The sequence below is a fragment of the Mizuhopecten yessoensis genome, unplaced genomic scaffold (assembly GCF_002113885.1).
Source record: "Mizuhopecten yessoensis strain PY_sf001 unplaced genomic scaffold, ASM211388v2 scaffold10821, whole genome shotgun sequence".
Lineage (NCBI taxonomy): Eukaryota > Metazoa > Mollusca > Bivalvia > Pectinida > Pectinidae > Mizuhopecten > Mizuhopecten yessoensis.
In genome coordinates, this window is record NW_018408738.1 from 1,536,738 (window position 1) to 1,561,488 (window position 24,751).

General features: G+C 34.5%; 1 protein-coding gene across 3 annotated transcripts in view; it reads right to left on the minus strand.

Moving 5' to 3' along the window:
• The window catches only part of LOC110462673, a 32,955-nt gene extending 16,667 nt beyond the window's left edge, over window positions 1-16,288 (minus strand). The window contains exon 1 of one of the 3 annotated variants that reach the window (XM_021516755.1): window positions 16,200-16,288. The gene's annotated coding sequence lies outside the window, so the exon portion shown is untranslated. Of the gene's footprint in view, window positions 1-5,161; window positions 5,252-16,191 lie in introns of those variants that run through there. The other 2 variants (XM_021516753.1, XM_021516752.1) reach the window with 2 other exon arrangements.
• Between the last annotated feature and the right edge of the window lie 8,463 nt (window positions 16,289-24,751).

Genomic DNA, 24,751 nt, shown 5'->3' on the forward strand with positions numbered 1-24,751 from the left:
TCATTGAGAGGTTGGACAAAGAAAAGATTAACCAGAGCTATTTTGAATTTACTGTATGATCCAGGATGTTAATTATAAATTCAAACAGCATAAAACGGGTGTCGGCTGATCACAAATTGTAAACAATATGTACAGGTAAATATATCACTTATTATTATATGCTTGTCATTTTGCTGTACACCAATGTATTTATAAAGTTTGGAGGGTCATGATCTGGTACAGGAATTTGTAGTATATACTGTGCATGCTTTTTGTACATGTGAAATGCTGTTTAATTAATGCATTTTAATCACTTGATTAAACACATGAAATTATGAATTTTAAGATCATGAAATTAAACAGTTACTTCCAAATGACCATGGATTTGGTCAATAGATGTCTTAGGATAGCAATGGATTTGTACTAAATCTTTAAGGATTGTTGTATTGAACTTCTTGGTAACGACTCTCGCACATTTATGTTGAAATGGTTAACTTCTGACTCTTTCACCCCTATGTAACTTTAGTAGACTCTACCATACATTGATATGGATGAGTCCATTATGGTCTACAGTGTTGAAAGGGTTCAGAAGAATGATTAAGCTCAGTTTCCAAGTTATTATAATTATTCCACATCAACTAAAGTTGCATGGCTTACATGTATGTACATTGTATCTAAGCATGCTTTCACATGCGAAACTTCGGATTCTGGTTCTGACCTATATTTTCCACTTCAGTGACCAGGTTAAGAATATTGGTTAATATTGCTAATTATGAGGTCACGTCACAATGCTTTGCGACATCATCTTCCATTGTGATGTCATGATTCACGGCAATTGTTTCTTCCCGTCAGACACTGACAGAGTGTACTTTCAAGGGAAACATGTGGCTTAAATAAAATATAAACATTATGGGAGAAAAAGGACCCCAAACTCGTGATGGTAGGTTATCATGTTTATCTTACTCTCTTTAGTTAATTTTCAAATTGTAACTTTATACAGTTTGAAAATTAACTAACTCGAGTTAGACAAACATGATAACCAACCATCACTCGTTGGGGAACCTCTATTTTGCAGTAATGATTGTTCTTTTGGAAAATTTAACAGATATTTGCTCTTGAAATGTTCATGTAACTTTGGCCTTGTATAAGAAAAAAGAAAGACACAAATGCTTTTCTTGCAGAATTGGGAGGCAAATCCATAAAACAAGTAATTAATTTGGTGTGTCCTTGAATTGCACTACCTGAAATAACGCTGATTTCTCATAGGTCTGCACAGTGCATAATACGTCACTTCAATATGGCTGCTTGCGATGCATTGCAGACTTTCTGACTATAGCGGTGTAGATCAATATAGTATGTGTACAATATCATAGGTAATATTCTGGAGATTGTTCTGAATTAAGACTTGGGAAAAGCAGTTAGATTTCTCAGAAATGTCTAAATATTTATGTACGTGTAATGGTGGCTGCATGGCCTTATCGGAAATTCAGTTCTAGATGTAAGTATGATCATGGAGATTCTGACCTGACCTGGAGTGAATGATTAATTCTTTTTGACAGGTACATCTGTAGGTAAGCAGAGTCACACTTTTGCCTTCAAACTGATTACTCTAAAGTGTCTTGAAATTCATTTTCATGAAAACTGATGTTTTGTATAGGGGAAGGGGGAAGGTGAGAGGGGTGGGGGTGATTTTCCCCAAAAAGTGTAAAATGGGCCTTTGGTAGTTTTATGTTTATCTTTAAAACATAAATCAGCTCTTATCTTATCAATAAAGACCTTTCCTTTTTAGTTTACTGGCTGAAAAGGTATGTAAGTGTATGCCATAATGCAGCATCCATTATCTGTCTGTCTGACATATCAACTATTAGTCAAGAGGATTGATGATAACAGATATTTGGACAGTAGGCTACAATTGTGGGAATTAATCTAGGTCTATCAAATATTTTCAAATGTTGCAGGTATCAAATGAGTTACAGTGTATGAGCCAGATCTGGTCATTTGGCCACTGGTGCCATTTTAGGTGAATCATACTCAGCACAATTTTTGACAAGGTATCTCTCATGAATCAGAAACTATGTAATAGCATTTCAATTTTGGTATCTCTGGTACATTTTAGCCATTTATTAATTCTTCCTGAAATAAGCATTTCTAAAGCTGCCATAATGCAAAAGCTAGAGTACATTCTGTTTCATGCTATATATGGGTCTCTATCGTAATCGGCTATATCTTCTTGAAAATTGTTACACACATACAGTCATGTTACGTTGTTCAAAATGTTGTAAAAACCAGCATAGAATTTGGTGTTTGAAAATGCAGGCACTGACCAATAAACACATAGCTGATATATTAAAAATAGGTGACATTGTTTTTTGCAAGTATGCACTAATTGATAGATACCATGTTGAAATACATGAGTTCATGTCTTTATGCCTATCAAATTTCTATAAGGTTATGGGGTAGGGATCTCAACCATTTCAAAGTTATGGCTCAGGAACTTTGAAGTCCCTTTGGGTGGGGCCAGAACCAAGAGTCAATATTAATATCATGATTGTGTTAGTGACTCTTGTTGCCCAGCAATGGGCAGGAATGACGTTCCAAGGAGCGGGGCCAGACCCATCGGGCAATTATATGATAATGACTGTATTTATATCTGTATGCCTATCAAATATATATATGGTTATTGGGTAGGGATCTGAACTGTTTCAAAGTAATGGCTCAGAAATCAAGTCCCTAGGGGTGGGGCCAGACCCCAGCGTCAATTCTTATATCAAGATTATGTGTGTCTCTTGATGCCCAACAATTGTTTACTTGGTTATAGGGTGGGGATCTCGATAATGTCCAAGTTATAAATTCTTTTTGGCCCCACTCCTCAGACCCAGAGGTCTGCCCTTCTGACCAGGTGAGCTATAAAATATATTGAGTATTTCAAGTTAGATGAATGCATTGGTATTATTTTTTACATTCCTCCACCCACTGCAGCCCCATAACAAAGATGCAAATCAGAGGAATACTTGCTTTTAGTTGTTAAGATTTTTTGGCTACATGCAAATGCATCAATAAAAACATAATTTGTAGTTATATCATTTTTTGTAGGAATAATATGTTGAAAAAAATGTATCCCTGATCACATCTATAAACGGGAGGGATATTTTATTACCTATTTTGTGTAAACTTTTTAACAATATATTGGACTCTGGTCTCTATCCTGTTGATTGGGCAGTTGCTGTAATTACATCGGTACATAAAAAGGGTGACCTAACTGACCCTAACAATTTTAGAGGTATTAGTATTGTAAGTTGTTTGGGAAAATTATTCACTTCTGTTTTAAACAATAGACTTTTAAAATGGTCAGAAACATATGATAACTGATGCTCAATTTGGGTTTAGACCTGGTCTTAGTACAGTAGATGCTATATTTTGTTTACATTCTATTATATCCAAATCATTTATTAATAAGAAAAGATTGTATTGTTGCTTTGTCGATTTTCGTAAAGCATTTGATATGGTAAATAGAATAAATTTATGGAATAAGCTATCAAAACTTGGTATAAGAGGAAAGCTATTAAACGTTGTAAGGTCTATGTACTCTCATGTTAAATCTTGTGTTAGATTAGATGGAAAGTTGTCAGATTTTTTTCTTAACAGGGTTGGATTATTACAAGGTGAAATTCTGTCACCGATATTTTTTTCTATGTATATAAATGATTTTGAATCATATTTTATACAAAATTGCAAGGGTAGTTATGAGGTTGAAGAACTCAGTTTATATCTGATGCTTTATGCTGATGATCTAGTATTATTCTCCGGGACTGTAGAAGGTCTCCAAGATATGCTTGATAATTTAGAAAATTATTGTACTGAATGGAATTTAACTGTAAATGCTGAAAAAACAAAAATTGTAGAAGGAAGGTGGAAGTTTGCATAATGATGAAAAATGGTATTACAAAGGAAGTAAGGTTGAATGTGTGGATCAATTTCCTTACCTAGGTGTTATTTTAAATTACAACAATAAATTCACATCTATACAAAAACAATTAGCTAGCCAAGGATGAAAAGCTATGTTTGCATTATTTTCAAAGTGTTCATCATTAAACTTAAATGTAAAAACTATGCTCCATCTTTTCGATACATATGCAAGCAGTATCCTTTTCTATGCAAGTGAAATTTGGTGTATGCATAAAGCTCCAGAAATAGAACATGTACATTTACATTTTTGTAAGAAACTACTAAAAGTGAAGAAATCAGCCAATAACAACATGGTATATCTTGAATTGGGACCGTTACCTCTAGTTTGTATGAGAAAAAATAGAATGATAAAATATTGGTTTAAGATATTAAAATCTGAAAATTGTATTATATCAACTTCCTATAGGTTTTTATTACAGTGTTGTAGTAGAAATGATTTCAACTGGGCTATAGCAGTAAGAGATGAATTAAATAATCTAGGTCTTAGTGATGTTTGGTTAAATCCATGTATCTCTCAGCAACATTTGTTATTACAAGGCATACAATTCCTAAGGGCCACAGTCGAAAACTCTCCAAAATGTTTATTGTATAAACATATAATAGATTTTGGAGAAACATTACAATTTTACCTCACAAAATATATACCAAAGAAATATCGCATTTGTTTAACTTGAATATGTACATCTATACCCATTCTTTAGCTATAGAAGTTGGAAGGTATAATAATATACCTAGAGAACGTAGATATTGTAAACAGTGTAACTCCCCCTCTGAATTAGAGGATGAATTTCATTTTTTATTGGTCTGTTCTAAATTCCAAAATCTCAGATCTCCTTTTATCAAAAGCTATTATAGGAAAAAAACCATCTGTGTTTAAAGTCGTCCAGTTATTGAGTGTCCATAATATTAAAGAATTGTGTATACTAGGAAAATTCATATATGAGGCAAACAAATTAAGGGTATTATAATGGAATATGATTGTTTTCATCCTCTGTACATTGTCCATGATTTGTTTAAAAAATGTTTTGTATACTAATGGCCGAATGGCCCAAAGTTTGAATAAAACTTCAAACTTGAAAACTATAAACATTGAGTTGATCAGCTCATAGCCAATGGCTGTTCCTATAATCCTCGTGTAAAGAATTACAATATGTATAATAATTAAATGTGTTATTGTTACATCTTGACATTTAACATAACAGAAAAAAACACTGACCTGCAGCAATTAATATATATAACTGACTGTCGATGTCCCATCAATGTTATCCTCAAACCATCGCCACCCAGTGATGGAGGGCTATAGTGATCATAGATTGTCAGACACCTTAACCCTTTCATCACAGTAGACCATAATGGACTCATCCATATCAATGCATGGCAGAGTCTACTGAAGTTACATAGGGGTGAAAGGGTTAACCAATATATGCCAACACGCGTACGATACCAGTGAATAAACTTCCTATAAATCGAGTGTACTCAACCGTATAAATATACAGGGGTTGATTCCTCTTTTCTGATTGGCTAATATAGCTTGTCTAACAGGTATACTGTTACCTGTATTTGTCATGTTTCTCTCTCTTTTTGACTGACTGCCGAGATGTACACACATATATTTACATTTGCATGGCATTGTCACTATATAGCCTCTTTGAAAGCTGTGTCGTTGATGGGACTTTAATTACCATGCATCACGAGACACAATTCTTAGCATATTAATACCACACTGACCGGAACTACAATATCCAATATAAATAAACATGACGGCTGCTGAAATATCGCTGGGCATTGTGAGATTTGACAATGTCATTGTAAATTTATGTGCAAAATAAAAAATAAAATAAACACTTTTATTACAACGAAAACAAGACCTGAAGGTCTGCAATATCGTACAAAATGCACATCGTTTGAAATCACCAATGCTGGCAATGGAAACAATTTTAACGCTCATGCAATTTATCAGAAATATCGTCTGTTACACTGCACTGATCAACAGGGGTTCGTTAGAAATGTCTGAAATACACATATTCTATAGACCTACTGACACATATGTTACAGACCTACTGATATGAGTCACAGCACACATAAACATTTCAGACATTTGTAACGAACCTGTGCTCCGTCGCAAGATCACTCACTTCAAACGCTTAGTATCAGTTTCACGCGTCTCGCATCCACAGGTCCTCAGTTTCTGACGACATGTCAAATAACGACGCTGTTATAGAATCTACTGACTGTTGTCAGGTTCCCATACAATCAACAAATAAATTCACGCCTGGATTTTTCACAAAATGACCAAAGAGAAAAGTTTGAATTAACTTCCAAAAATAACTACCTCGTGGAGAGCAAGGTCAGATTTACGGTGTTCACTGTATTTGTCCATGCGCAAAATTTGTTCCGGGGAAAAATCGAAACAATTTCAAATCTAACTTTCAGCACAGAGTTCTATTGATAAACTTAAATCACCCTATAGACATTTCATACGCAATTGTATTGATACTAAATTGTGGAATAAAATTGAAGTGTTTGTTAAAATTTCAAAGTACTACTTTGTTTGCCAATCAGCACGCGACAATACGCTGTTCAAACTATTGAACGAAATTGTGTGGACTGTCGATAAGGCGGGCATTTTTAATTTTAAATATAAATTATAAGTTAAAAAAGAACATAAGAGGCAGAGAAAACGTAAATATAAGTATTGAACTGTTTTTGTATGGTATTTATGATCTATTTGAATGACACAGCTTTGCAAGCAAACAATTCATAATGCGCGCTACGCATTATGTTGTTTGCTTGCAAAGCTGTGTCATTCAAAAAGATCATAAATACCATACACAAACAGTTCAATGCTTAAATAACTCAGGTAATACAGTGCATGTACAATTAAAACATAGCAATGATGTCACAAGTGTCCAATAATTAAGCTGCATAAAATTATTCTATATGGGGCCAGTGTGAGTGTGTTACACTGTACTAAACTGTTCATCACTAAACACAGAACCACTCTGCTAACTTATGATTACTGTTTTAGTTGCTATTTTCCATGCAGAATTACAATATGATAATGAAGGTAACAATGCTACAATCTATATTTAACAGATTAACGCCACTAATTGGTACATGTATGTTTCAAGTAAATTTACAATTTAGTCCATCAGTAAGAAAAATCTATAAATGCAAAATTAATTTGTGCAAATATAAAACAAATCATGACTGAATAAAATACAAAAAAAAAAGTGTTGTGTTCTTTTATATATGGTGCCCTATAACACAGAGCAGTTGCTTTGAGAGAAGTAGGACAACAGTGTCAAACTTTTGGCTAGTTGTTTTGTTGTGCTTTCCTTATTACGTCATTGATCCCACACATATAGCATGCATGTAGAAACACTACTACTGGTGTATAAAAATATAAACAGATAATACATGTACAATATAAACACAGATACACTGAGCAATAAATTAGGTTTATATGTACGTCTACAATACAAATCAGGTACATATTACTGTAAATGATATCTGTCTACCAGCAGCAACAGCTCTAGTACAGACTGAATAGTGCTATAGTTTATTTAAGGATCTACTTACACGTAAGGTTGAGATGCTTAAGTGGTGTGTGACATGTTATGTTTTGCTGGAATTTGACCTAGTTACTGCCCCACATATATAGTTAGATGTACCGTATGATTTTTAAAGGCTAAATTATAAAAAATCAGTATCATTGAATTGCAGGTTTAAATTGGCGCCCAATTTGACATTGAACTTCTGTACATGGTATTATCGTACTTTACATTGAGTTTTGTATAAACATGTTTTGATATTATAGCCACAGGCAGTAAACCTGCAGGTAAGAAGCCAGAGTGACCTTAATATCTATTGACACTTCACTCACTGTATATATATAATTGTTGCATTCTTTATTGCAGATTTCTGAAAATGTCTTAATTGTACATTTGTAATTCTTACATATACAAATTGTAGCCTTACATTTCATATGTTGGTCATGCTGCCATGACACCCAGTTTTAAATACTGATTTTCACATTAATCTAGTAATGATGATGCCTATCTATATATATGCATTGCTCTAGGTATTGCTAGAATTGTTTTTTTTATTGTAACACAAAAAAGGTCCAGTAGTTTAAGTAACATTACAATGTTTTGTGCTAAACAAAATCTACTGATTATTTAAGAATGAATTATCTGTACTATTAACAATAAAGGAATCCTATACCACTGCCAAAAACTGTAACATTGATGAAGTTTTGCAAGCTTTGTTTATCTGGCATGGCTAGCTATTACATAAACCATTTCTGAAGTTAAGAAGACTATGCCTTGGGGACCTGGTCAACAGAAGTGACTATCATACAGTTATATGGTCACACAGAAGCTAAGGGGAGGTAATCACTGTACATAGGAAAACCTGTTGGTACATGTACAGTTGTATAACAAAACTTCTCCATTCTGAGAAAAACATTGTCACAAGAAAAACGCCTTTAGCTTGACAAGAAAATGATAGAAGAATTTAAAGCTGCCTGTGATTTCTGTTATTTTGAACTCATTCACCCCAACATTTTTGGACTTGCCCAGTCTTTGATTTGGTAAGGTTCAAATGTGACTTCATGGGTGAATGGGTATTTTAATGTGTGAAACAAATAGAAATCGGGCACATATATATAGCAGATCAGTTAATGTGTCAATCAGATATTTTTTTTATGAAAGTGAACAATTTCAATATTTTGTTAATGTAGCATAAAAAAACACCAGATAATTTAAACAAATGACTAATTGTATTCTATAGTGCACTTGTCTGTCAAAGCTTTGGACATAACTTGATCTTGAATTAATATCTACAATCATGACAGTGCAACTTTATATCCCCTACTATACTTTTATGTCCATCCACTTGTCCAGTGAGATTTAGTCAAGACTTGTTATGCCATTACTTGCTGTCTATGTGATTTCCATTGAGATTTAGTCCAGACTTGTTATGCCATTACTTGCTGTCTATGTGATGTCATTGAGATTTAGTCCAGACTTGTTATGCCATTACTTGCTGTCTATGTGATGTCATTGAGATTTAGTCCAGACTTGTTATGCCATTACTTGCTGTCTATGTGATGTCATTGAGATTTAGTCCAGACTTGTTATGCCATTACTTGCTGTCTATGTGATGTCATTGAGATTTAGTCCAGACTTGTTATGCCATTACTTGCTGTCTATGTGATGTCATTGAGATTTAGTCCAGACTTGTTATGCCATTACTTGCTGTCTATGTGATGTCATTGAGATTTAGTCCAGACTTGTTATGCCATTACTTGCTGTCTATGTGATGTCATTGAGATTTAGTCCAGACTTGTTATGCCATTACTTGCTGTCTATGTGATGTCATTGAGATTTAGTCCAGACTTGTTATGCCATTACTTGCTGTCTATGTGATGTCATTGAGATTTAGTCCAGACTTGTTATGCCATTACTTGCTGTCTATGTGATGTCATTGAGATTTAGTCCAGACTTGTTATGCCATTACTTGCTGTCTATGTGATGTCATTGAGATTTAGTCCAGACTTGTTATGCCATTACTTGCTGTCTATGTGATGTCATTGAGATTTAGTCCAGACTTGTTATGCCATTACTTGCTGTCTATGTGATGTCATTGAGATTTAGTCCAGACTTGTTATGCCATTACTTGCTGTCTATGTGATATCCATTGAGATTTAGTCCAGACTTGTTATGCCATTACTTGCTGTCTATGTGATGTCATTTCTTATTTTTTAATGTTCAGGGATGTCCAATATCTTTTTGAGCTTGCATTACTGTTCTATAACCAAATGGTAATAATAACAACTTTTCTCCTTGAGAGCCTTTTTGGTTGAATAGTTTTCACTTTTGCCTATGCTCATCTTTTATGTACAGGATGTAATTTTGGATTGATTTACAAATCTAGAAATAGCAAATGGATAATAGATGGAGTGGATACAGAAGGAGATAGGTGGAGTGATACATGTAGGTGGAGTGGAGAGAGAAAGTGAGTGATAGGTAGAGTGGATCTAGGAGAGATAGGTTGAGTGAATACAGGGAGAGATAGGTTGAGTGGATACAGGAAGAAATAGGTGGAGTGGATACAGGGAGAGATAGGTTGAGTGGATACAGGGAGAGATAGGTTGAGTGGATACAGGAAGAAATAGGTGGAGTGGATACTGGGAGAGATAGGTTTAGTGGATCCTGGTAGAAATAGGTTGAGTGGATACAGGGAGAGATAGGTTGAGTGGATACAGGAAGAAATAGGTGGAGTGGATACTGGGAGAGATAGGTTGAATGGATACAGGGAGAGATAGGTTGAGTGGATACAGGAAGAAATAGGTTGAGTGGATACAGGGAGAAATAGGTGGAGTAGATACAGGGAGAGATAGGTGGAGTGGATACAGGGAGAGATAGGTTGAGTGGATACATGTAATATAGATTGAATGGACTGTTATTTGTTTTCAGATGTCTTAGTTCATGTTGTTTTGTTTTTTATTTGTTGCAGATTGTGTTAATAAAAGTGCAAGTGTTGTAATTGGGATTTACTGGTGTAGATGATGGGATTACACAAATCACTGGTAAGTACAAGTTTTAGTTTTTAGATTGAATACTAGACCGTTCATGTTCTTTGATTTATAGATTCTACCGTATCATAAAGGCATGGCAGAGAAATTTCAAACCTGAGTGGTGAATTATTTTGTTGTCTAACTCAAGGCTCAGCTGTATGTAATTGACAACTAAAACTCACCCTGAGGACTGAAGATTTCTCTGTCACACCCTTAAGGTACAGGATAATATATTTTCTCTCATCTTTCCAATTACCAGGTATGTTTTAAAATATGGTAATAGTTTTTAAGCTGGACCTACTTAAGTTGGTCTGCAGTCTAATGCTATCCTAGAGTTACTCGCAGTCATCTGCCGAATCCTGTCCAATGATTGCGGTATTTGGCAATTTTCACCACTATATACAGCCACTATATTTAGTTTCAGATTACTGCTTGATTTCGAAGTGACATTCTATGTGTATGAAATCAGTTAAAAAACAAATCTTTGATAAGCATTTGTAATTTGTTTGCTATCCTGATTTGTGCACAACCTTTTCTGTCAGGAGCTGATTATGACGTCATTTCTTATTGTCTCTCTGTATGCAGCTGTCTGTTATACCCTAAGGGGTGACAGAGAAAGCTTGAACAGGAAAAATGGGAGACAATTCAAAGATGGGAGAAAATATAATCATGATATATATGATCTGTATTATGATTTGTATTCTACCTGATTCTACCTTGTTGTATATATATGAGTATTCAGTCAGCTACTGTACAACAACAATTAATTTACTGATATTATTTGCATATTATGGTTGTTTGTATAAGGACAGTATCAGGCTAATTGTTTTTGCAAGAAATAAAAGTTGGGGGTAAAATCAGGTGTAAATCACAAATCCTTACCTATTTATATAACAGCTTCTCACATTTTGAGGGTCAAAAGCCACTTTAGGAGATCAATTATACCCCCATATAGATTTTTCGTGGGGTTAAAATTTTGTGGTTTTCATGGACAAGCCTGTTTCAGGGGCATTAAATTTCGCCGATTTTTTATTTTCCTCTATCTTAAACATACCAAATTCATGTTTTCATATGTCTTATGTTTTGTTATCCACGAAATAAACAAAGTTTAATGTCCCACGAAAATTTATGATTTCACAGTATTTGGGTATATATTGTAGTTACTTTCCCATATTGTCCATCTGTAAAATTATCCACATAACTTGTAATCTCATAAGAAATCTCATATTCAGTTAGTCTACACAATGATGACTGAATATACATAATTCTTGATTTGCATGTAACCTCATATTCAGTTATTAGTATACACTATAATGACTGGATATATATAATTCTTGATTTGTATGTAACCTCATATTCAGTTAGTATACACTATAATGACTGGATATGTATAATTATTGATTTGTATGTAACCTCATATTCAGTTAGTCTACATAAATGACTGAATACCGGTGTATATAATTCTTGATTTGTGTATAACCTCATATTCAGTTAGTCTACACTTTAAGACTGGATACCTGTGTGTATATAATTATTGATTTGTGTATAACCTCATATTCAGTTAGTCTACACGTTAAGACTGGATATATATATAATTCTTGATTTTTGTATATATCCCCATATTCAGTTAATCTTCACTGTAATAACTGGATATATATGATATTGTTTGTCATATTCCAACAGTTTGTCCCATTGACAGGGGATGATAACTTGTAACGTGCCTTTATTTTATAAACATGTCAGATATGTTGAATTTCCTTGTTTCCTTGACCACTTCACTTATTTATACAACATGTTTAGTATTTGAATAATATTTGTTTTTGTAATCATCATTGAATAACAGGAATTAAATATATTCATAATCAGCACAAAGCACCACTTTCTCTCTTTTGACAGGTGTGCGCATTATCACAATGTTCGCATCAAATGGTTTGTTCATTAATGATCTAAAACCAATGTCAACATTTCTAGAAACTGTTGGCTTTTTCTGAATCGGAAAAATAAGTGCATGGTCAAATGATTATGTGATGAAGGAAGATTGTCATTATACTGTCTGAACCAACTACCAATGGAACCACTTTATAACTTTAGGTAAATGATACTTACTAAACTGTACCTAAATAAAATGATGTAACAGTGAGTCTCCATCACAGTATATCTGTTGAAAACTGTTCGGTCTTTATCAATGGTGACAAGAATACACAAAATAATGTAAATTTGCCATCTTGTCTGACTTCACAACTATGAGAAAGAAGAAGGGAGATTACTCCTGCAGCCATGCCTACATTAATGCAGTAAACTCCACTGTCAAAAAGACCTACCTGTCTACATTAATTATATCGGATAACTTAACAAAAAGACCTACCTGTCTACATTAATTATATCGGATAACTTAACAAAAAGACCTACCTGTCTACATTATATCGGATTACTTTACAAAAAGACCTACCTGTCTACATTATATCGGATTACTTTACAAAAAGACCTACCTGTCTACATTATATCGGATTACTTTACAAAAAGACCTACCTGTCTACATTATATCGGATTACTTTACAAAAAGACCTACCTGTCTACATTATATCGGATTACTTTACAAAAAGACCTACCTGTCTACATTATATCGGATTACTTTACAAAAAGACCTACCTGTCTACATTATATCGGATTACTTTACAAAAAGACCTACCTGTCTACATTATATCGGATTACTTTACAAAAAGACCTACCTGTCTACATTATATCGGATTACTTTACAAATTGTTGCATTATAATTAGTTTCTGCAGATATATTTTTCTACATGAACAAGCTACATGCATGTAAACAAATATTAATTACTCATAACTGAGGATTTGTGGAGTTAAATCTCTTAAAATGTTTCTATTGTAATTGGAGTTTTAACATTTAACAACTGCTTTTTGTGTAATTGAAGAACATCTTACACTTTATCGTTTAAAAAAGGGCCTAAAAGGAAAATTAAGCAATATTTCAAGAATCTTCCTCTTCAGACTCAGATGTACGACATTCAAATTCTCTACATGGATGTAAAGATCATCAAGGGCGTTATCAAAGGACCTGTTACAGGAACAAAAGAATTTTGCCCACAAAGCAATTTAACCATAATTACTGGGTTATATTTGTAGCTCCCTGAGACACGACCCATGAGATAATTTTAAAAAATCAAAAAGGTCCCCAGGGCCTGTGCTATGAACTATTTAGTGCCGCCTTCCAAAGGTGTACGACAGGGTTCACTTTTTTGTCCAAAAAACTATCAAAACAATGTTTTACGCTATCAAATAATATTATATTATTTAAAGTAGGATCTGCTGCAAATTATGAATTCAAATATGTAAAAAAAAACATTGCATAATAAAAAATTCTTTTGTTCCTGTAACAGGTCCTTTGTAACTTTTATTACCTCAAGGCCAACCGTTCTCGCTTGGGGAGGGGGTAAAGTTTACTATAGTTCATATAGGGAAAGAACACTTTAGGGTATATTTTGTACATTTTCAGCAGGAAATTATTCAAACTTGGTTGGAATAATTGTGATGAGATGGCAATAAGATAATATGTGGAAAACAAATTCTGTCCTTGCCCCAGGGGCTGGAGTGTTGGGGGCCAAATGAAGAAAATAGTTAAAGGTTCTTCCTCAGACTCAGAGCTAGCTCGAGGTACTCGAATCAAATACCTTAAATGGATCGAAAGGTCCTTACAAGCTTTAACTAAATTGTAAACTTCATTACCCCTGGGTCATCTGCTCTCCCTTTGGGAGAAGGTAAAATTTACTCCAGTTTATCTAGGGAAATTACACTTTGGGTATATTTTGCCTCTTCTCAGCAAGAAATTATTCAACTTAATGGTTGGAAAAATTATGATAAAAAAGCAACCAAATGGTATAAGAAAATAATATCCTGCCTCCCTAGGGACCGAATGGGTGCAGGTGCCCAAAGGGTGAATGAAATAATCTTTATGGATGGAAAGGTCCTTGGGTGCATTAACTAACTTGTATATATTATATTACCTCAAGGCCAACCGTTCTCCCTTGAGGAGGGGGTTACGTTTACTCCAGTTCATATAGGTAAATATAAACATTTCATAGAGGGTACATTTTAAAATTGTCACATTCAAATTGGCTATAAAGACAATAAAGATATTATATTGTTATTATTTTATGAATAGCAAAATAATTCAATTACATAGTTTTTATTTATTTTTTTCCTTTGGTGACATGACAATTAAGTATTGTATTTCAATTTGTCTACATGCTGATTTCCACTTCACATCTCAACAATGAAATTAAGCAACCTGTATAATATAACTCTGTTGACAGTTGAGGCCCTTAGGCATCTTGTTGTGTAATTGAAGTAAATCTTAAACTGTACTGTTTAAAAAAACACTCCAAGATCTACAAGCTCCTATGTCAGCATATGACATGAATTCCAATGTATAATTTTCTATCATATTCTCCGAAGTAAATACCATGCCATATGTCCCAAATACAAAATACTTAACAAATATGTTTCCCCCCACTGTTTCTGATTCATGCACACTCCAGAAGATGATAAAATCTTTACAGATCAGCGACCTGGTGCTGCATCACAATTAATCCACACAAGCAGTATAAATTGGGGTGAACCGCAAGCTGTTAAGTTACATTCTAATAGATTGTGGATTAATATACCACAACTTAATGTAATGACTTTAGCTTCTTATATTTCTCACCTGTTGGTGTCTGCATGCATCATGCATGATTGATGTAACTAACAGTACAGGTTTGTAACTCGTACAGCTATTTCCACTAATAATTGATAACAGATAAAAAAACATTTGAAGAACCAGTCCAGACCTTATGCCACTCTTAGTAAGCTCATCATGACTAGTTATACCATACATAGGAAAGATCGACTGAGGGATAACAGTTAAAATACCCACACTTTTATAGTTGGGGCTAACTCATCTTGAAAATGTAATTACAATGGTAAACCTGAACAGAACACTGAGAACTATATACAGTGTAGCTGTTTTCAGTAATAAAACTTGGGTGACAGACTGACAGTTCATCTGTAGGACTTGTTAGGGTATATATATATGATCAAGGAATGATCAGCCATCTATTTTAAATGTCTGTTAGACTACTGGGAGAGGGACTTTGCTGCATACGGCTAAGCTCACAGGGAAGTTTGACCTTTAAGGTCATCATGGGATTTGTCACTGTTGCTAGACAGGCATGCATGAGTATACCTAGCTAAATGGCCATGAGTAGATGGGGAAGTCTGGGAAACAGAATATAAAGGGCTGTTTCCAGTATTCTTAACTGTGAATTGTTAGCTATGTCAGATCCTCTCAGGTGTTGTTCTGACTATGAAAGTAAAATTGTAATATAATGTACAACTGTAAATAAACCTGTAAATAAACCTAAACCTGTCAATAGAACTTGGATGTTGGATTATGTGTTGTGGATTCCTCATATGCTGGTCTGCCTGTCTTAATAGAAATGGCCTGAATGACCAGTTGATATATATATGAAATAACCAGAGAAAAAATACTGAGATGATGATGATTCCACAGGTAGCTGATTTCAGTAATAAAATTATATCTTGGGTGACAGGTCATCTGTAGAACTTGTATAATGGTATGAAGATAATCAAAAGTCTGTACTTACATGTATACCTCTATAAATCATGATCCTGTCTCAAAATCCTTCGAATCATAAATGAACTGTGATATAAAGCGAGACCTGACTGTGCTAGCTAGGAGTGAGTCACATTGTAACACCTACATGTACACTGTGTAGACTCCTCGCACCAATGATATTGTAGTAGATTAGCTGAGCCACGAGCCACGGACTTAGATCTAATTCCGTGGCTGAGCCAATTAAAAGTTCTAAAGTGAAGAAAAAATCTGGAATTACTATCTTCCAGATATTTATTTAAAAAAACACCATTGATAATTTGTCTACTTTTGTCCTTTTATTGTGTTGATCCACGTCCTTCAGTTACTAGCTGCTGGCGGATTAACAATAAAATAATATGAGCATATTTAATGAAATTTTTCAGTTATGGGATTACATGATTATCATGATCTGTGCACCTAATTCCAATTTAGCACCATGGTAGGTGTTTTATAACTAAGAAAAAGAGATTGTCTGCTATAAGTTCAGATATTTGGTTTGTTTGACCTCCAATACGGGAAATCACCTGACCTCTAATGATTCAGTCCATGGAAAAATGGCCCAAAAAAACCTGCACCTCCCGGACACATTTTGAAGACAAACTGAAACATTCCTTTCTTTCATATAATGATACATAGCCTATTCCATTGTGGAAACTGATTTGGTTGCAATAGAACTGATTTTACTGTCTATTATACCTAGTATTGCAATTCACAAACATTTGTATACAAATTTTATCCTATCTCAGTTCGGGTATGATGACTTTTTTCGCCATTTTTCTGTTGACTGAATCGTTAGAAGTCATGTGATTTCCTCACATTGAAGCTATAAAGCAAACCATATATCTGAACTAATAGAAGACATTATTTTTTTATTATATTATATTCAACCAGCTTTATGTGTCCACATTAGCGTTTCACTTTAAAAAATAAAAATGTTGAGTAAGTTTTTTTTCAGATAGTGTTAAATCACCACAGTCAAGAGGCTGTTGACAACTATACAAGGTTGATCAAGGCATTGATATGGAGTCTTAGCAAATTTATTGTACTGAACCCCTTTTTTCATATTCAAGGGGCCAAAACAGCTCAATTGTACTTTGTTAAGGTTTTTAAGAATTCAAGGTTTTTGCATTCTTAGATCACCACACTAAAAAGACTTTTTATATCAAAAACAATACTTACCATGTCCAATTATTATGCAAATGATCTGCAACTACCAGTTCTTTAACTCCCAAAGGAAAGTTTAAAATGCCCCACGCAAATACGAAACTACTCCCTGTCCAAACCGAACATACGAGAACACGAGAACTTGAGTAAATGTTAACCGAGTTTGATGAAACTTTGTATGCAGCCATATATCAATAAGATCCCGGACTCTAAATGGGAATTATTCGACAGTAACTTACAGAGTTATTGCCCTTTGTAATGATATTATTACACTATTTTGTATTGGACCTTGTGTTCACGATACCTTGAGTAAATATCAACCAAGTTTGTATGTAGCCTTATATCAATAAGATCTCGGAGGAGTTCGAAACTCGGCATTATTTGACTGTAACTTACAGAGTTATTGCCCTTTGTAATAATATTATTATTGGACCTTGTAAACACGATAACTTGAATAAATGTTGACAGAGTTCAATGAAACTTTGTCCGTTAATTATTTGAAGGTAACCTGCAGAGTTATTGCCCTTTGTCATATTATTATTTGTCCCTGTGATGTTGATTGACATTACACAAGAATAAATGTAAATTATTGCTATTAAAATTTTGTGCCTTATTTAATAAATCAGTGATTTACGCTTTTACTTGTTTCTTTTAATCAAGAACAGAACAGAACATATTTACTGAAGTTATTGTGTTCACAAGGAAAAATTAATGGACGATGCAGCAACGCCACTCGGACCGACGAAAAGTATGAATTGGCCCCTGGATGACAGTCCTAATTTGAATCGGATGTCAGATGACCGTTAAGGCCCATGGGCCAGCTCTTGTTTGGGTATATTTTGACAACTTTCTGTAGGAAATTATTTTTACTTGGTGAGAATCATCCTTGGAGGAAAATAGTTTCAAATTGTAAAATTGAGATCGCTACCCAAACCCCTGGGGCCAGGGCGGGGCCCCAAAGGGAAAATTAACCAATATTTCAAAAATCTTCTTCTCCAGACTCAGAGGTACTACAGTCATTTTCTCTGCATGGAAAGAAAGATCATCAGGGTGTCAACTTACATTGTAAATTTCAGGACCCTCCCCCCCCAGCTATTCCGTCTCCCTTGGGGAGGGGGTAAAGTTTACTATAGTTTATATAGGGAAATAACACTTTTGGGTATATTTTGACAGCTTTTTGTAGGAAATTATTTTTACTTGGTGAGAATCATCCTTTTAGGAAGATAGTTTCAAATTGTAATCAATTGAGATTCTTACCCCAACCCCTGGGGCCAGGGTGGGGCCCCAAAGGGAAAATTAACCAATATTTCAAAAATCTTCTCCTCCAGACATTTTCTCTGCATGGAAAGCAAGATCATCAGGGGCTTTACCTAAATTGTAAATTTCAGGACCCCCGAGCTATCCATTCTCCCTTGGGGAGGGGGTAAAGTTTACTATAGTTTATATAGGGAAATAACACTTTTCATTTTGGGTATATTTTGACAACTTTCTGTAAGAAATTATTTTTACTTCGTGAGAATTATCCTTGGAAGAAGATGTTTTCAAATTGTAAAATTGAGATTCCTACCCCAACCCCTGGGGCCAGGGCGGGGCCCCAATGGCAAAATTAACCAAGATTTCCAAAATTTTCTCATCCAGACTGAGGTTCTACATTCATTTTCTCTGCATGGAAACGAAATCATCAGGGGCTTTATTTAAATCGTAAATTTCAGGACCCCCGAGCTATCCGTTCTCCCTTTGGGAGGGGGTAAAGTTTACTACAGTTTATGTAGGGAAATAACCCTTTTGGGTATATATTTTATCTATTTTCAGCAGAAAATTACTCAAACTTAGTCAGAATCATCTTTGGTGAATGAGAGTATTACTTTGTAAAATTGAGATGCCTGCCCCATCCCCAGGGGCTAGGGCGGGGCCCCAAAGGGAACATTTACCAATATTTTCAAATTCTTATCCTTTGATGACATGACAAGTATTGTATTTCACTTAGTTTACATGCTGATTTCCACATCACATCTAAACAATAAAATAAAGCTACCAGTACCTATGATATAACTCAGGCCCTTGGGCCTCTTGTCTTTAAATGGTACATTTTATTTGAATGTTTGAATAATATATAGGTAGACCAAAATAAGTTGTCATAGGAATCTCTGATTACAATATCGATTTCTGAGGCGAAATACGTTTATTGTTCCAAGAGAGTGATCATTCATTGTTCCATGTAAAACAGTTGTGACTTCCAAGGACGAGTATTCTGTTCTCTAATTACACCTACACAATTAATAAACAGCATTCGGGCACACCTAGCTGACAATAGTGTCATCAGTAAATTTGTCACATAAATGTCAATATACTAAGAAACAGCATGAGATATGTCAGCCAAGTTTTTCTCACTCATAAGAATATGAAACAAATATGTACCTTGCATATGTCCTGTATGTTTCAATAAGCATGAAATACGTTGTATGCTATGGTTGTGTAGTTGCTACTGTGACATACAGTTCTACATTATGCAGAAATAGTGGTAAGAGAATATTAGAATACATTGCAGCAATAGTGATGATTCTGACTCTTTATTCATTTGCTAAAAGCAAAATCTCACGTAATCTGAGAAAGGTTTATTCTGGAATGATTTATTGACATCAAGAGATGGAAATTAAGTTGTTAAACTCTACTATGTGGTAATTAGTACGGAGATACTGTGTACATCAGCTATATAATTAATATAGGGAGATCGATACATATATACTGTCTTTATAGTTTAATGAAAAGTGTATGGGTTTTTTCTCAATGGGCCTGATGACAGCAGTACTAGTGTATATAGAAGTTGTAACACAGGCATGCTCATTTAACTATGATAATGATGATTTTATTAAAATGCATGTCTAGTAGTGATCTATCATCAATCCCATCAGTTTGAATCCCCTGTCCTATATAATACTTCACATGCAAACCATTTATTTTAGATAAATTATAGTTCAAGCAACTATATCTAGATGACAATGAAGTTTCACTTACCTGACTGTTAACCATTGCAAGGCCTGAGAGAGAATAAAGGCTGTGAGTTAAGGCTAGCGCCCTAGTACTATACATATGCAGTAAGTGTGTAATGTTATCGTGTGCAGTAAGTGTGTAATGTTATCTACATGTCTGTTAGCTGCCCCGACGAGTCAATTATGAAATATTTGTATTGGTACATATAAACAAAGGTGTTTGAAATTATGACTGTAAATTCAGATGTATATCATATAAAAAATACGGGTATTAATTAATATAAAAAAGTTTTAACATCACTTGTACAATCCAGTTCAATTAATTATCAAGTGAAGATAAGCAATGCTATCAACATCTAGATGGGCTGTATAACAAGGATATTGTTTCAGAAGTCATTATAAAGCCATAAATAGTTTCTTGAAGTCCAGTGAAACTGAATATACAATTTTATTGATAAATGATGAATGATATTTAGTTGAATATTGATGCCAAGTTTTTAGGTCACCTGAGACAAAGTCTCATGTGACCTATTCCAATCGCCTTTTGTCCGTCGTCGTCCATTGTCCATCCGCCAAAGGTCAACCAAAATTGAGAATTATATGGTCCCCAGCCCCCAGGGGCCTGAGGGGCGGGGCCAAAAAGGGTCAGATTGACTAAAATTTCAAAAATCTTCTCAAGATCCAGATATGGTAGAATCAAATACTCTTCATAGATGGAAGGATTTTAAGGTGCTCTACCAACATTTTGAACTTTAATTATGGTTTATATTGGCAAATGAAACTTTGGATATTACATGTTGATAAATTGATTGGAATTATAACCTTGAGTTGACAGTTTGATACTTTGAAAATTTGAGCCAGCCCTACCCCAAAGGGCTGTAGGGTGGGGCTTAAAGGAGTCAGTGTGCTTAAATTTCTTCATTTTCCTTGTTTAGAATCAGAGGTGCTAGTTTCAAATACTTTTTAGTCTGAAATCTGTATACTAGATATTGAATAAGGTGGTTTTATTGTTTTTTTGTCACTTTGAATAATATTTCTGTTCATGTTAAAAACAAAATCAACTCTCTGTATAAATATATCAGGTGATCGTTAAGGCCCATGGGCCTCTTGTTTTTCAAGGGAGCTTCAAAGGGGAAAACTGCCCATATTTCCCCAAGTCTGCATTTATGAAAATGGAAAAATAACAGAAGGAGTAAATATTTTCTTGTAGCAAAAATGCATAGAATAGATATGAACCAATTGAATATGATGTTTTGAACTGCTGAGATATTGGGTATTGCTAATATGATACTGCAAATATAACCATACTCACTATGTCCATGGAAGCGATGGGGTTTCCCAGACTTAAAAAATACTTTCAACACTTTCCCATCCGAGGACCAACTTTTGTAACATACGTATTGATTTATCTTCTATGGAATCATGGCAATAAACCCCTGTACATGTATTTGTTCACTGTACAGCTACACTTTGTTGATAAGACATTATTATATCTCCCCTTCGAATGAAGGGAGACATATTGTATTAGTACTGGTTCCTATTCTTCTTCTTCTTCTTCTTCTTCTGGTTCTTCTAATCAGACTTGTCCGGGCCATGACTTTCAAACCTTTAAAGATATCTTGATGAAACTTTAGGTATGCATGCATCACCAACAGTAGGTGTGCAGTGCACTGGAATTGGGTCACTGTGACCTTCACCTCAAGGTCAAAGGTCAAATAAGTGCACATTTTCAGTAAATTCTTGTCCGGACCGTAAATTTCAAACCGTTAAAAATATCTTAATAAAACTTGAAGTATACCTGCATCATCCACAGAAGGTGTGCAGAGCACTGGAACTAGGTCTGGTGCCCCGATATATACAGAGTTATGGCCCTTTGTTTAATTTTAATACCGAAGTTTGTCAAGAGCATAAGTTCTATTTTGATTCACCTACGTTGACCATACTTACCATATCTTAGGAAGGCGGAATTTTCTAACACTAAAATCAGATTTTATGCCCCACTATATACAGAGTTATGGCCCTTTGTTTATTTTTAATACCGAAGTTTGTCCACAGCATAACTTCCATGTTATTAGGGCCCCACATCGATGATGCGGGTGCCCTATACTAATTCATCCGTCCGTCCATTACAATCAAACAAGGTATCAACTGACCAAAGGTCAAGGTCACTGGGTCAAAGGTCAAAGTCAAATTTTGTATCTTTTCCTTGATGAACTTTTTGTAATGATATTATGAAGCAAAGTTGGTTGGAATTTAACAAAGAGTCAACTGACTTAAGGTCAAGGTCACTGGGTCAAAGGTTAAGGTCAAATTCAGTATATTTTCACTAGGGAACATTTTGTTGTGACACTTTGAAGCAAATTTGGTCAGAATTAAACAAGGAGTCAGTTGACCAAAGGTCAGGGTCACTGGGTCACTGTAACCTCATTGTCGTTTACTGCATGTATTACATTTCATTTACAAATAAAATATTTGATGATATCACTTCACTTTAACATAACCCAGGGGAAAAAAGGCACATTTGAGGTACACTTTTTGGGGTACCTAAGGCATACTTAAGGCATGCCTTAGGTAAATTTTTGGTAACAAAGAAAAAGAGGACAAAATAGGAGGGGTTAAAACCTGTTCAATATAGGTACATTTGAGGCACATTTTAGGCACATTTAAGGCATGCCTAAAATGTGCCTTTTTTTTATACCTCTGACTGAGGTATACCTAAAATGTGCCTAAATAGTACCTCTGACTGAGGTACGTATACCTTAAATGTGCCTTGATACGAGGTACATTTTAGGTATGCCGAAGGTAGTTAGGTATACCTAAAATGTGCCTTTTAGGCATACCTCTGACTGAGGCATGCCTAAAATGTACCTTTTTCATAGCTCTGACTGAGGCATGACTAAAATGTGCCTTTTTCATACCTCTGGCTGTGGTATACCTAAAATGTACCTTTTTCATACCTCTGACTGAGGCATGCCTAAAATGTGCCTAAATCGTACCTCTGACTTATATTTAGGTATACCTGAAATGTGCCTTGATACGAGGTACATTTAAGGAATGCCTAAAAAAATATCTTATCCTTAGTGGGAATAAATATTAGCGTTTTATTGAGATAAAAGGTCTTTGCATTGTTGTTTCTTACTATCCCTGCTAACTTTTTCAGAAAATAACTAGTCAAGATTTTTGCAAACAATATTTTATTGTGATACAATTACTGATTTCTAGTTGAAACAGTACAAATATAAATATTCATAAGTTAAATAAATTAGAACCTATAAAATATAGACATGTAGATATACACACTGACAAAGTGATAATCTAAAAAGTAATGAAGTAACTTGAAGACAATTATTACTGATGAAATCTTTTGCATGTAAATTAAAATATTTAAAAATTTGTTAACAATTACTAAATGGGATACAAACTTTCGATAATTTAAATTTATTCAAATTTGCATGTTTAAAAAATAATCAGGCAAATATATATAAGCACAATATCATATCATATATTAAATAATTTATAAAAAGACTATGAAAGTTTATTATGAGACTTATATGCCCAACTTAAGTCAACAAGTACTGTAACTGTCCTCATTAAGCTTCTGATGGTGGCGGATAGGGTCCCAATCAATTCAGGAGGGATTATACTGAAAAAAATAATCATCAAGTTAACTCAACACATTACTTTAATTAAACATGTTCTAGATATTCTGTTAGATACAAAGTAAAGGAAAATGTAATAGTTTATGAATTGCTTGTCAGGTTTGAATAAATTAAGTAATTATACATACATGTATATATATATATATATATATATATACAACAGGTGGCGGCGTCATCACTGGCTTGTCTGGCTTGTGATGCCTTATGGCGGTTTTAATTGGCCGCACCTTTACAAAAAGGTAATTCATTTCGAATATAAAAGTCAAGAGAAAACAAAAATTAGGAAAGAGAAATCATTTCAAAAAATAATCAAAAGAAGAAATACAAAACAAATAATTAAATAAATTCGGCGGCCCAGTTTTTTGGGTGAGCCATTTACGCCAAACCCAGGTCTTTGTGTTATGATTTTGTAAACAGAGCGTTGCTGCATGTTTCGTAGTTAAAAGGAGTTAACATCTCATAGCTGCTTTGGAGGAACTTGGGAAAACATGAAGAACAAAAATTAAAAGTATATTTATATACGATTTTTTGGACAATAAAATGTTTTCATTTAATAATATTCCTTCGGGGACCCCACAGTTGGGTTCCCCTTGTGGGCCCCCTGCTTCAGAAAGAAAGGGGGGATTCCCATTGGTTGAAAGGTCAAAGGCGAAAGGGCCCCCTGGCTCCTTGCACGCTGACCCCAATCATTAACCCCACAGCCTTTAGATCCGCCATTTTTAAAAAGCGCAGAAAA